We start from the raw sequence: 15814 nt of genomic DNA on the forward strand, positions 1-15814 counted from the left end.
GCAACACGTGGGGAAACGTAGGGGAGCGAGTCGGTAAATGTATGGCCGAATGCAAAAGCTCTGTCCGTTTTAAATAACGAAAACACGGCGCGTCGTGCGGCTTAAAGCAAGAAAAGCACGGGCTGCTTTCTCTTGAAATTTTTATACGCAAAATTTTGGTCGACCCTCGATGAATTCAACCCTTCGCGCTCGAATCGCGGCTCTGAGATGCTTCTAAAATTGCCACAGCGTAATTCAGTTCGTTTTCATAAATCGCTGGAAATTTAAGTGCCGAGACTTCGTAGATTTGCGATAAGGTAGAGCGGCCACGTTACCGACAAAAATAGATAAAAATTATTATTTTTATTACTGTCACTATTTGTACTTTTCAGATTTGCGTATACGCTTAAACATCTCGAGTGATATCTGTGAAATCAATTTTGTAATGGCTGATGCAGAATCACTTTTAAGATTTTTAAAATTTTTCTCGTAAAAAAAATCTTTTATGCCTGTTACGTCCCAGGCAAGAGTAGTTATTAATTCTAGAAGGGGATAGAACGCAGTTTTTAACCTACCTGCATACACCGGCTACGGTTCGGAAAGTTGAGGATTGTTTATATAAATGTATACCCTTATTTTCGAGAAAACAAAAATTATCGATTTATTTTAAAAGTGATTCTGAATCGGCCATTACAAAATTGATTTTACAGATATCAGCGACATGAATAGAAGCACCCGGATTCACTTTCTCGCATTTTCACGCTAGGCGCGATGAAAAAGAAAGCGGATTCGATCGATTTTGGTTTAACTCGATTCCACTCGAATTTATGCTAACAATAATTATTCAGCGTGTTACTATTAATAATATATTTGTGGACGTAGATGGAATTTTACTATCGCGCTGCGTTCCCAATTGCCGTTTCGATGGAGACGAATATTAAACATAAATATAATATTGAATAAAATTTAATCGAATCACTGCATTTTTAAAGTACATTTTGAAAATCCGCTTAAGGATTAACGGCTCCGCGAGTAGCTGCTCCGTACCCTCGTGGATCGGTCGAAATTTCGTCGAGCTTATGAATATCGTAACGTGTGCCGCGAACAATTTAGTAAACGATCGTGGCGGCTTTACGTTTCAGAATCGAAATAACCTTGAGTGCGAGGGATTAATCTTTAGATTTAATCCTTAGAAAGCGGACGGCCCTGTGCTCCACGCGAGAAGCATCGAAACGCAGAAGGAATTACGGCGTTGGATCAGCATGATCTCGAAATGAGAATCGTGATGGCTTATAGGTTAATATGGTTATGCGACGGACAACCATAATCTGTCGAATTGGTCGCCCGGTTTGGAGCACGTTCGACTGGGCTATAGTCAATAATTCGTTAACTGTTTGAAACCATATAAACCACGTATATGTATCTGCGTAACGAGACAAATAAACAATTACCGTCAACCTCTTCGGTTTACAGCGTTTCCGGCGAACGTCTGACACGCGTTGAGTTTCGGTGTTCGAGTCTTTAAATGTGTACGGCCATTTTTTCTGGACACTATTGTAAAATTCATCTATTTTCTGTTTCTAGATTTTATTATACATTTCGTTACGGGTTCTGATAGAATGCGAATAGCGAGTCAGCTCAGCATTCACCCATTTCTTATTTCGTGTGCTGTATTGGACTGAAGCATGAACATGCGAATAAAACACAATTCGTTGAGCCAAAATGAGATGAAATATCGATGATATTCGTGTAACTATAGATAATGAAATATCTCCAGTATGTTTAAGCATTGTGCAGAAAGAATAATTCTAGAATTAAATTGAGTAGCTGTAATTTAACACTAAACCCACCACGATCAAAATGACCGGTGTTCTATTTCACAATTATTGAAATTATAATAACGTTTTCATTGGAAATTACTGAATTGACTTCTTCGTTTAAGAATAATTCCATTTAAAAGAATTTAGGATATAGTTTTAATTTTGTGGCGCGTAAAGGAAATTTGGCGAATTGATAAGAGTCGATGCAGGAAGCGGTAGAGTTCGGCAAAAATGTCTTGGATAATTCACGCGATTATTTCCGGTAGATCGGTCTGTCGGCGAAGGTATTGAATCATCCCGTCCAGCGACGATCGTTGAACAATCTGCCCGGAGGATACTCTCCGGCATCGACGCGAGCGCGATGTTCTTATGCCCCGATAAACAAGCAGCGATTTTCATTAAGAACGTCAGCCGCCAGCGAACAAATGTTTGCCAACGTTTCTGATGGACGAGGCGCGGCGTGTCCCGACGCCGTGGTTCCGTCATAACCGGTTCCGGCGTCGGCGAACGATCGCCGTCGGAACGCCCAAGTAATAGCCAGCCGTCCAATTACAATACTGCCTGGGCCGCCTAACCAGACCACCCCAACTATTTGTTAAATCATTATTAATGAACCGACCAAATTACTTTTGTCACAGACGATGCGATTTCGAAGCGCTTCCAAAGCTCATTTTTGAACTCTTTGGAGATACAGGATAATCCAAAAATGTTGTACTTCCTTGAAAGGGTTCTCGAGGTCATTTGAAGTAACTCTTTCCTTTGGGAAAATGCGCTCCGCGGCCTAATTAAGGAGTTATTAACGAAAAACGTGGGCCAATCAGAGCGTGGCTACTTTAGACGGATTTTGGCTCGGCCAATGGCAACGCCACGCTCTGCGAGACCTATCGCCGAGCCGGAATCCGTCCTCTGTAGCCGCGCTCTGATTGGTGCGTGTATTTTGTTAATAACTTCTTAACAAAGTCACGGAGAACATTTTCCTTTGGGAAAATGTTTCATCAAATAACCTCAAGAATCACCCCCTTCGAGGAAGTACATTTTTGGGACACCCTGTATACGTCCCGTGTGTAACTTTACCGTTTAAAACAATTGAGAAACGCTACAATTGTTTTTACGCGTATCGTGTAATTGTTGTATTGTTGGCTCCGCGTACAGTTAAACTATTTTAGTTTCAAATTTCCATTTCCAACTGTTCGTACAGGTTTGGCAGTCGAAACCTTACACAAACCCAGTTCACCTTTTTACAAATCAGATTCACCCTTTCACAGAACAAATTCACCTTTTTACAAATCAAATTCACCCACTCGCAGACGAAATTCACCCCTTTGAAAATCAAATTCACCTTGTGGCCGACTCCGCAGTGAAATTGCACAATGGAATTTTCCCGTGATTTTATTCGAACTTTCCCGAACAGTTATGCGAGTCCTATTGACTTACACTCGAAATATAACCAATTTTTGGTTACTCTTACTCTTGGAATATGGTACCTTGGGGTCTTCCGTGACCCCCAAAAAAATTACTTCAAATGCATCCCCCCAATGCATGCGTCTCCCTCTCAAGGGAGTACAACATAGTTGGGACACCCTGTATACTTTGAGGTATCTCAACGTGTACGGAATCTTCAGGAAATCGCATTTTGAGGAAACAGTATACCATTTGTGGGTTAAGTATATTTCGTGAATTTCTTACATAGGTGATTGCAATAATTGAATGAAGACAGTCTAATAAAGCGTGGTTGGTTTTAGAAATACATATTCATCGATCCACCGTTTCGTTCAATTGATTCAGAACATTTTTATACCGCATAAAGATCCGCAGTCTCCTTTTAAAGACAAGCTCTGACGGATTATCGGAACGAGCGACTATAACCGCGAAACAAGATCAAATAAGAGACGCTCATTCTTTTTCTATTGCGTCTCCGCTGCATGTCTCGCACATGCACGGTGTAAATCCTGTTCAGTGATCCGACACGTTCAATTCCGGAGGGGGAAAAAAATAGAAGAATATGGCGGTCGTGCACCGTTTCGGCGCGGCTGGAACTGTCGGATCAAGAATCGGGAATAATGCGCGGACGGTAATAGTCACGGACCGTACAGTCGCCCGTGCCAATTTGCAAATAATTCGAAATTTTCCGGCGGGGAACCGCGCCATTTTGCCCGACCAATATTTGATCGATTCAACGATTCCTCCCCCCCCCCCTCCTCCCCGCCGTGCCCGTCAACGGTGGCTCGGATAAAATATTCTCTTCGGGAAAAGACGATTAAAGGCGAATTTTAGACTTTTCGCTTTGAACGCTCATCCCGGACGATTCGTTTACAATAAAGCGTGTAAAGATTGTTTCCATCCGCGATTTATCCAAAATAGTCATTCAAGGTCGTCCAATGGTCGTTCACCTTGATTAGTAAACAAAATAGAATTAAGGGGAATTTACACTTCTTCGCTTTGAATGTACATCACGGAAATACAGTAGAAAATAATAGAACATTAATTATGTGTACCGTGATTTCTGTATATATGTCGCCGAGGCTTGGATGATAAACGTCGCGGAATTATCCCCACTACTGCGAGGTATACCCCGTGAGGGGCCCCGGACGCCGAGGAGTGCAAACATAACACGGCTCGGGTATGTCTCCTGGACATACATGTTGACATATATCGAAAGTTCACTGTAGTACATATTATAATGAAACATAAGACACATTGTTCAGATTCAATGCTCCGTTTTGGTTTTAGCATTGCATAAAAGTTATTTCATTGCCTAAAATAGTGACTAAAATCGATTTTTATTAGTTTCTTATGAAACATCTAACATTTTAAATTAAAAATTACGTATGTGGAACTTACCAATATTATACTAAAATTAAATACGAGATTCATTGACGTATTCACCGTGGAGTTTCCGGATACTTTTGATAGTCTGAAATATACAATAAAATATTTTTATTTTGATAATCTACAGTATACAATAAAATATTCTTATTTTGATAATCCAAAATATACGATAAAATATTTTTATTTTGGTCGTTGAAAACGAAATATTTCTTGACGATGAAACTAAATTGGGGAAACAGGTAATATTAAAATGCAAGAAACTATTCAACTAATTTACTCCATATTTTCGAATAATTCTCTCAAATACGATTACCCCCTCCACGGTCTTACCCAATGTTGGGACACCCTGTAGACCCGTGGCATAGAGTAATTTACGAAACTTTAAAGTCGTTCTTCAAGTGGTTCTTTTCAGACTTCCGGTTACGAGTGCTATGCAAGTGTAAGTCAAAATGTTAGCACGGACTTTTTTTTACACATCGTCGACCGATCCAGAGACTCACGCTACGACCAGCTTTATACTTGTTAATACACCGAGTAGATTAATATTTCGAGAAATAGTATTTGATCGTTACGAGTAAGGGAAAAGCTAAATAAAATTCTCAATATTTTTGAGGATCCTCCAAACAAAAAAACTATTTCGAAAACTTCCTCTAACAAATCAAATATTTTATTTTCAAAAACGCGCGTATGATTTCCAATGAATATTTACTATACGAAATAGTATTTGCATGGACCGAAATTCCACTGTACAGCCAAAGCGAAGAAGCAACGCGCAAGATGGCTGAATCATCCGGTCCAAGCCGAGCTCCCCCGGCAACAATGATCGTGTTGTCATCGGTGGCCGCGGTGTTGTCCCCGCCACGAAGGAAACTATCATTCTGTCGGCTGAAGCTGTCCGTTTTGTTCCGCACGCTGACTTCGATCGATCCGGCGCGCTCACAATGGCCCCGGTGCCAGCGATCGTTCCTTTCGATCCGACGACTCAAAGTGTATAAACTCGTCGAACACCCCATCAAAGACTCGGCGGGATTCGCGACAGGGTACGAAGTTAGTTTTGCTCTGCGACGACGATGGCTTTGCGCCGGTGTTTAAATAGACACCGTTGTTTTCGCTGTTACACCGCGCTCGGCAATCACAACCTTGGAACAGAATCGGATTAAAATCATAATGACAGGATACTGCGCGCGGTTTCGATTCGGATAATTATACGAACCTCGCTGTACCAAAGGGACGCGAGTGACACCTTTTACGCGAGTGACATATTTTAATACTAGAACTGCCGGTTCGAACGACTTTCACACAATGATCAAAGTTATAAAAATGTTTCCGCCAGAAAATTATGAATGGATTCAATCTTGCTATTATCAGACCGCGGATTTTCGTGCGAAAATTGTTTGCATCGGTTACGATTCACGGGAGCCAGAAATTTCGTTCTCCTTCATTAAAAAACTTTTTCTAATTCTTTGTATCCCGGCATCAAACTCCATCTACTCATTTTTACCATAAAATCCGCGGTCCAGTTATTACTATGAACTATCACAAACGCACCTAACTGTTTGATAATTTTAGTATCGAAGGAACGGATCAATTTTCACTTCGGTTAGAGGGCAACCAAATATTTCGCCGTGTCTAAAACCAGAAAATTGATAAATTTTCACCGCAGGAACGCGCGCCACGTCAATATCGTGTTCCCGGATAATAAATGGTAATTGTAAATTGTACGCGAAAAATGTTTGCGCCGTAAACCGAAAGAATATTTCGGGAAATGATGTAACAACAAATCAACTTGTCAGAAATTCGCGGAAACCATTTTTATAGATTAAAGCGAATTATCCGAGTTACGTTAATTTTTCTTTACTGCGATTTCGTCGGGATCGAAAATGGAACTAAGAATCGCGGCCGGGCATTATTAAAATATACTTGTTTCGCTTTTTTTCGCGCAGCAACGTACGCGAGCATAGATGTATCAGATTCAAGGCGTATCGGGTTTCCGGCGAAAGAATGAAAAGCTTTTCTAAGAGAGTCTTTTGAGAGGCAAGGATTTTGTAGTAACCAACAAGGCTAGGAACAAAAAGGAATTCTCTCTCTCTCTCTCTCTCTCTCTCTCTCTCGCTCGCTCTCTGCCTCAAAGCTTCTCGGCGTAACGTTACTCACAGTCCCGGGCGATATAAATCAGATCTGCCGCGACTTGTTTCGAGAAATCATTTATTGCTGAGGAAAGCAATTACCGACAGAAAAATAAAGACAGCGATCGATCGAGCCTCGACGGGGCGCGCCGGTTACACATACTTGATGTAAGAACGATCCCAGAAAAACCCGGGCCACCGAGACCCGGCTTCTCCCGCAACGTTCTCCTTCGTTTCGGAGTGATTCGTTTCTTTCATTTCCCCTGTTATCAGAAAATACTCAATTCCGCGAGCGTATCGAGAAAATAAAAAAGGGGGCGGTGTTCTCCGGGGGGGAGGGGAGGAGGGGATCGAGGATCATGCCGGGATTAATCTATCAAAAAGATTCAACTTTTCCGCTCACGGAGAAAATTCATTTCACCTGGAATCGATATTCCATATATATATATAAAATAATATATATATAAAATAAAAGAAGAAGAAAGAAAATAGAAGGAAAACGGGGGAAAAATGTATTCCCCCGATTTTCTTCGAACGCAACTAGTATGCATGCGGACCCGTTAGACCCCTTTAAACTCGAATGCGCGATACACACGGCGGAAAAACGTCACATCGCTGGGAATTCGATTTACATAATTTCCCGGGTCCTCAGATGTAGCCCGACGATAGCCCGAGCCTCGGCCATAAATTACGAATGAATTATTTTGTTTGCGTTGGGCCCGCGATTAGCCCGCAATCAATTGAACACGAATTATTCACCGTGAATTAAATGCGGATTTGCCGTTCCGGCTTTCATCGAGATATCATCCGCGCGCGCTCGTTCGTCTGCCCTGAGCAAAATCATGCTCGCTCTCGTCGTTCGTTGGAAAGAGGGGATCAACTTTTCATTATTTTCTCGGTTTCCATAACGAGTTGATGTTGACGTTGAATTTACTTTGGAAATCTCGCGGAGGGCGATTTAGAAAACTGTCTGCCCGTATTTTTTTCGCTTCGAAGTATCCTCCCTGTAAGTTTATTCTCTCCTAAAGTTCTATCGCGGAATTACCGGGAGCGTCTTCCGATTCCTCGAACGTGATAAAAATATAATCAGGCGAATTCTGATGACTCTGACCGACGTTCGAATAAGTTTTCCATCTTCCTGGCAATTTTGACGGCAACATTTGAATTTTTCGGAAATCAAGATACGGTGATCTAAATCGTGTTTTGATTCCTCGCAATGAAAGCGTAATAAAGAAGAATGCTAGGAATTCCGCCGAACGTTTTGAATAATTGATCATCCTCCGGGAAATTTGAATAATTATTTTTCGATGTCCGGAAAATCAAAATGTGATTATGGTGAACGTATTTCGATCCTTGAAACGTAATAAAAATATAATCGAGAGGACAGAGTTCCAGGTACTCGCGCTAACATTTAACAATACGTTTTATCTTCTTGATAACTCAAATAATTACTTTCGAATTTCTGGGAAATTGAGATATCAAAGCCGGAACACAGCACAGTGTAATTAAACTACAGGTCCTTGTGCAAGATAACATTTCCTTGGCGCAATTTGCAGAGACCGGAGTCAAACAAAAGTTTATTCCCCCTATCAAACGGTTTAATACGTTAATATCTCGGTGTCGGTGGTATTGAACTTATTACTATTTTTATCGCACTTCACAAACATCTGCAGTCCAGCTGCAAATGCGAACAAGCGTCTCCTGTGTAGGCAATATAAAAATTACTATTTTCAATGAAAATTCGAAATCTTTTTAAATAATATGACACATAAAATTATTATAATTTTCTTCTTCAAACATGTATTTTAAAACAGTGTTTCTTAATTTTCTAATTGACAATAGTATTGACGACTTTATAGAATAAAAAGAATGTACCAGAATTTTGTATTTCAAATACATTCTTTACAATGAAATCAATTGAAACAGAAAATGGTACTACAACTCAAGAAGCTATAATATTTGTCAAAGTATTAAGACAGAAATTCTAAGTCTACATCAATATTGAAACAGGAAATGTACATTTCCTCAGCCTGAATAACTGAGTAATCGTTTCTCGAATTATCAATAAACGGCCAGCTGATCCTTAATCCAATGTAAGTCTTCCTGGTAAAATTTTTGGTAAGATTAAATAAAATCTATATATTAAGATGCTGATATTAGTACAGTGAAATTAAATAAAATATTTATATGTCGATAATCATCGAAATCATTTGACATAGAAAATGATACTGCAATTCGAGAAACTAAAACGTCCGTCGGAGTCAATTGAAATGACAAAGTGATTCATTCGAAACTTTTATTTCTGCTCCTACGACCCAGAATTTATCCGCGCGCAGATATTCAGAGACAAAGCAATCTTGGGCTCCCCATCAACAAAATGCAATCCCGCAAAACCCGCGTCAAATAAAATATCCTATTTTCCAAGTTGCACGCGCGAGATCAAAGTTATCGATACGCTATTCGAGATGGCGGTTCACCAGCCTCCAGATCAATCTCCCAGCGCGAATCAATTAGATCGGCAACAATTAAACGCCTTCTGGAAAGCGTGATCGTTCGATAGGGGTCGCGGCGCGATCTCGAACGGTTTCGAATTGAAAGCAAAACAAAAAAAAAAGAAAAAAGCGGAAAAGAGCGGAGCTGGAAACGGTTATCGCCGCGCGGCGAGATTAAATATCAAAGCTTGTGATCAACGGGCCGCTGGCTCCTAACGAGCATTCCATAATAGGAACATTTGTTTCGGGGCCGAAAACGAGGTCCGAACTTTGTTAATTTTCCCAGCGGCAGTTAGCGATCGTGATAATAAGTGTTCCGCCGACGCGGTGCTCGCGTGTATACGTGTACGCAGTAGTGCTCGCTTAAATTTGCTAAATCTGTTACACTTAAATTTCCATGAACCTTCCCCTACTGCCCCGAGCTCAGCCTTATCTCTAAGACAAATTTGTAAACATGCTAAAAGAATATTCTTCAAATATTCTCAGTATATTTTCAACTTATTGGACCTATTGAAAAAGAAAATAAATATCAGTCTTATTTCAGCTTGTTGCAATTGAGGTAGGCAATTTTTATTTAAATCCGTTCTCTATTCATCTCAGTAAACAAGGAAAGAGAATAAACCTGGTAGAGGGAAGGAGACAGACGCATTTAAAAGAATAAACTGTAATAAAGAAAAAAGAAAAAGAAAGTGCAATAAAGAAAATTTAGTCTTACCTCCTCATATATAGTACAAGTTCATTGTTGGGATTCTTCTGATTAAAATGAGTACAAACACGATGTAAATCGGACTAGTTTCAAAGCCGTAATGTTAATGACAAAATCAAGGACACAAGTACTGTCCGTGCTCCACAAGAAGTCCCACGAGACGGCACAAGGGCAAAGGAGGCCCTCACTCTGACGTCACACGCTACATAGTATGCCTGACCGCTTTAGCCAATAGAGCAGCTAGAGGCGGCCCCCTCCACTCTGACTTCTCGTGCGGCACGCACAGTACACACTTGAGCGTCCGTCACCAGTAGCTGGGAACGGGCCCTCGGACTGGGCCGGGTGAGTCCCAAACGTCCCCCCTCCCCAGTTGAAGTCGAAATCTATAAAAGTATTCCGATTTACGTCGTGTTTGGACTCATTTTAATCGGAAGAACCTCGCCGATCCACTGGTGCCACATGTGAAGAGGTAAGACGAAAATGAATTTGAAATTTTCTTTACAGCAGGTTTATTTTTCATGCGGCATCCGTTGACGCGTAGAACCTCGGTGGATGCTCAACGGATTGCGTATCTGTTCTCGCTCACTATTATCTGTTCCGGCACGTAGTCGGGCTGTGCCCGAGTCGATTCCTCGAAGAGAAACTTCGCTCTGTAACGGAATAATTCGACTTCCGGATCCGAAAGTTTGCGAATTTAAGTGAGCACCAGTGTATTACGATTACGCGGATCGTTGCGGCTTAATTCCAGGTGACACGGCCGCGCCGCGTGTTCGCCGCGGTCCGTCTGTTCCACCTTTTCCCCGTCGATCCTTTCGTTCTTTCTTCGGCTCGCCTCTTATCTGGCGTACCAATAACCAGGTATGTGTGTCGCTCGATAAGTTGCATTGTTCCTGCCGGCTGGTTGCTGCTGCTCCGGTTTCATCGGTGGAAAAAGCAACTCCGGCGAAATTCGTCGCGCGAACCTTGTTTTTTTTTCTCTTCTTCTTCTCCTGCTGCACCACCAGCAGCAGCAGCACCAGCCACTGTTCGTTTTCCCTTTCTCTCTCCCTCTCTCTCTCTCTCTTTCTCTTTCTCTCTTTCTCCGTTTTTTTTTTTCTGTTTGCTCGCTGATTTTTTCCCTTCTTTTTCAAATCGTCGACCACTTCGCCCGCGATCGAAGCTTAACGAGGCTATCACATTCGCTCCTGCCTTTTTTCCTATCCGAACCCGGTGTCTCTTCGACGACCACGATTCTCTGCCGCGCGAAAATTTGAACAAAAAAAAAAAAGAAAAAAAAAGAAGGGAATGAAGAGCCGAGGTGTCCAGCCGGAAAAAGGCGGGTCGGAATTTAATCGAGGCGCTGCAAATCCGTTCGAGGCGATGCGCTTTCGACGTAGCTGTAAGCTGCAATCACGCGACTCCTGACGGTTTTTTGTGTCGTTCGCGCGGGAAGACGGTGCTTCGGGATTTATGGTCGAGCGCGGGGGTTGGCGCGATACTTTCGTTCCAGTTCTGCGTCGTATTGTAACGATAAACGAAATTATGGCCGCGACACGGTCGAACCGTTTCTTCGGAAAATTTGAATTTTTTAATCGAGTCCTGGTAATCGAGCTTTCTGGTTCAGATGTTTGGAGCTGCTTTTATGCACCTCATAGTGTTGCGACAGCGAGGGAAAATATTTACGGTGTCGTCAACCCTGCTGCATTTTTCGAGTCTTCTTAAAGCCATTTATATTTTTATTTTTTTATTGGCATCGTGATTGAATCGTGAAGTTTTGTACATTTACGACGAGATTGGGTAAACAACGACAGTAAAAAGGACATTCTAGAACAATGTAAGTCTTCGAATCGGCATACTTCACTGCCACGTATAACAGCAGAGGCACTTATGCGATTATCAGGAAAGTTTGAAACTGAATACCTCCACCTCATCCAATTTCAAATAGAATCCCTATCTAGTTGGTTTACAAGGATATAGATGATGTTCATTCGATAGTATCAACACAGAACCAGGCTATACTTCGTTCTAGTAAAAACTCCAAGCCTTCCGACAGGAAAAATTATTTATCCTGAACATTCATCGACAAAGTAGAGCAAAACAACTCGAACGGAAATTCTACTGATTAAAATTCCACTTTGTCCATATCAATACGAATTCCGAGCTACTTCATTTTACTCCATCCCACTTCAGATCGGTAGCTTCGCTTTAATATTTCGCAGAAAAAAGAAATATGCGTCTTTTCGTCGCACGATCTTCGCCATCCGCCGTTTCATCGTAAGAAAAATTCTGCGGCTTCCGGTTAGAGGGCTCGAAGACTAAAAGTTTTCCAGCCAGCGTAAGCTGATCCTCAATTTGAAAGGACGCGGAAATTGCGCGACGCTTTGCCTGGCGAAAGATATTTTAACTCGCCGGGAAAAGGGACTGCACGTAAAACAATTGCAGTGCAGTTTACAAAATTCGCGGAATCCTGGGAGGACTTCCGGTTCGGAACCTTGGCAAAATCAATTCTTCTGAAAACACGTGTCGGTGGTAATCCTTGCTTTCGAGGCTGATGTTATCAATAGACTGCGGATCTTCATGCAAAATAAAAACTTTCTACCTGGATTGCAACAAACTGGGGTCAACGAAATATTTAATTTCCTGCTTAACACGTTGACCGCCATGTCACCTACATGTGGGTGACGGAATTATTTGTACTGGTTTTCTGGGACTGGAAAGATGGCAAACTGTCCTTGATGATGACAGAGATTATATAATAAATTAAGAAATAAAAACCTGAATTTACTACAAAGCTTGTTTTAGGTTCCAAATAATTGATTACTTATGGGTCCACCTAATATAATAGTATATTTAAAATCCTTCAAATGCTTTTACTGTCTTAAATTCGTCTGGTTATCAATAAACAAAAGTTCTACGGATTAAATTCGGGAAGTGCCACTTCCTCTTTCTCTGAAGTGATTTGAAATTGAAATTTTCGCCGAGACATAAGCTAGGTCGCCTAAACGACCCGCGGAGGGTGTTAGCGCGTCGTCGAACGGAGGGATAATAGTTCTGGTTAAAATCTCGCGTGCAGGGGGGACAAAGAACCGATCCTGCGGCCCAATTACCGGCGCGTTGTTTCATAACCGCAGTTCCCAATAATGAATCGGCGAACAAAGTTCGAAAGCGGAGTGTCCGCGTGGAAATATAATAAAATGTACGTTTCCGCGCGGGAACTGTCCGATGCTGTTCGACTTTTGGGACGAAAAGGGGAAAGGCAACACCGCCCCCGAGATATTACGTACCAGTCATTTTGCCGTGGCGTGCAGGCTTATTCGATTAATCGATCGACAGTGACGTGACCCGCGACGAGGAAACAAGCGCGCGAACGTACGAGCGAGCGAGCGAGTTAACGAGACACAGCCTAGAGAAGGAGAGTGGATGTCTCCGGTAATATTAATGACGTCAACCCGAAAAGAGTTGAGAGAAAACAAACAACGACACATTGTTTTTTCACTTGGTAAATTCAGTTTTAACGAGAGCCCCCGTGTTCGTCAATGGACGATCTGAATAGTAATTGGTTGATTGCGGATTTTATGCATTCGTAACGGATACGAACGCAGCGACACGCGCAAGTGAAAACGGGTGGGTGAAACTGATGATGCTTCTGTTTCACGTTTGATTTATTACAGCTCTTTCTGTCTGTTTTTTTTTTCCACCCCGGTCGCGCAACATCTGCAGTAATTAGTGATTTCGAAGTTACTTGAAGCATTGCACAGACCGGCTTCGCGATGATGGTTTTATAAGTGTCAGGCTCCGGGAAAGTTTGAGCATTTTCCGTAGATTTTGAAAGTTGAATGCGAACGGGAAATTTTTGTAACTCTGCTGGTCTAGAATGATTTGTACACCTTGGTAGAATTTGATAAATATTATTGCGGTAATGTTGTAACATGCTCGGACAGAAATCGATTGGAATCGTTTTCGGTTTCGACTAATTGAACGCGTTCGTTTAACTCGGATTAACATCGAAAATCTTCGTAGCGTGAAAGATAAGCTCTTCTTCGTCCGTATCGATGCTTCTTAGAAAATACAATACTTATCGACAACGTCTAGCCGACATAATTAACTGGTACCGCGAACGTAGGCGATCAGATTTTAATCCGAAAATAATGAAGTTCCGCGGTTTCTCTGACCTGTATCGTACATTTTCCTTTCTGTTTATTTATGCGTTATTAGACTTAATTGTATTTCTGTTCGCCGAATCGGTCGAGCGCTTATAAAACAGCGATTTCATTATTTCCCATTAAGTCCGTCTGTTCCCGATGCTCGTAAATTTTCCATTCGTTCCGTAGATTTCGGCGTTCCGCAGCCCGACGCGATTGCAATAATAGATAAGTTCGTAATGAGTTAAAGTAATAACAAAATGTTAACGCAATAGCGAGCTCGATGTAAATCCGAAATTAAACTGAGAAATCAATACCGCGGACCGATACAGAACGGACCACAATGTGCCGATTAATAATAATATTAACGACTTTGTCGCGATGTAATTGGCTGTGCACCTAATGAAAATGTTATCATCAATATCAATAATTATCCAGTAACGCTAGATAAGCAACTACATATAGATAATCTGTCATAACAGCATGCGTGAAGTATTTACTTTCTTGCGCGAAGACATCGCGACAAAATGGCGGCGCGCTACGGCACTTCAGATTTTTATCAGATATCGATCTGCAAATGAAAATTCGCGTAACTTTTTTTGTTACAGCTTCGAAGTAATCGTAGCAGTTGCTTTTTCCCATTACTATACTTCGGACTTTTATGCAGAATAAACATTTTTGGTATAACCTCCGTACGTTCCTCAGAAATAATCGGGAACAATATTCTGTTGTAGTCTCCATTAATTTTCGTTTCACACATTAGTCTGATTAATTGTGATTTATTAATAAGCCCATATTTAAAACAAATGGTTGGTCTACCCATAAGTAGATCGAATAAATATATTACCAGCTTGTTCGGGGACGTGATTTATACGTGTATGGTAATTAAATTTATTGATAGCGTGTTCACGGTGAAATTAATCTCTACTAAATGTTAAATAAAGTAAAAAAACCAATACTACTTATAGGGCTTAGTTGAGCATTGCCCTTAATATAAACGTAAAAAGGTGATAAATGTTACGGTATCTAAAATACAAAATGGGCGACTATATCCTGAGGAACGTACGGGTGTAAAATTCTTTTTATCATTCTACTGTTTCAAATTTCCCGAGCTCATTTTTCCCATAAATCAATAAAATCCACAATCTACTCATGACATATACTCTTATCGCTTTTCACAGGTGTGTAGATACTACTAACGCATGGTATGCAGGGCACGAACTAAAACGTTTCTCTTGTAAACTGTATAATCTACTGTCTGTACAATGTTTTATAAAGTAATGTCTTCTGATAATATGTAGACTGCAGATTTTATGCATTTATGACGAAGCTGAGCTTACGAAAGGTAGCAGCTGTACCATCTTCAACTCATTAAAATTACCAAGGAAAGGAATAAGGAATTCATTGTAGATCCTGTATCCAGAGTTGTCAGACTAAGACTTGTCCCCCCACTCTACCTTCCCCTTCTACGGCGCTATTCCCCCACCCTTTCTCCACGGATCGGTCACGTGACGCGTTTCATCTCTCCTGCATGTGACACACTGTCACGTGACTCATCCGGTACTGGCAGAGAGAGGGTACCTTGCAATTTATCCAGACAATTTTTATTTAAAAATCCACAGTCCACCACAGTGAGGAATTAAGAAGGATCAATAAAAAATCCCCAATGTGTTAGTAATTGGATAAATTTTCAAATAAATTCCCTTGATCTTACTCTGCCTGTACCTTGCAATTTATCCAG

The 15814-nt window shown here is 41.3% G+C and overlaps 1 protein-coding gene across 6 annotated transcripts in view; it reads left to right on the top strand.

Moving 5' to 3' along the window:
* Positions 1–15814, top strand: part of LOC143365360 (choline transporter-like protein 1) — a 95602-nt gene that overhangs the window by 47396 nt on the left and 32392 nt on the right. The gene's annotated exons all lie outside the window — the stretch shown is intronic.

This window comes from Halictus rubicundus, chromosome 2 (assembly GCF_050948215.1).
Source record: "Halictus rubicundus isolate RS-2024b chromosome 2, iyHalRubi1_principal, whole genome shotgun sequence".
Lineage (NCBI taxonomy): Eukaryota > Metazoa > Arthropoda > Insecta > Hymenoptera > Halictidae > Halictus > Halictus rubicundus.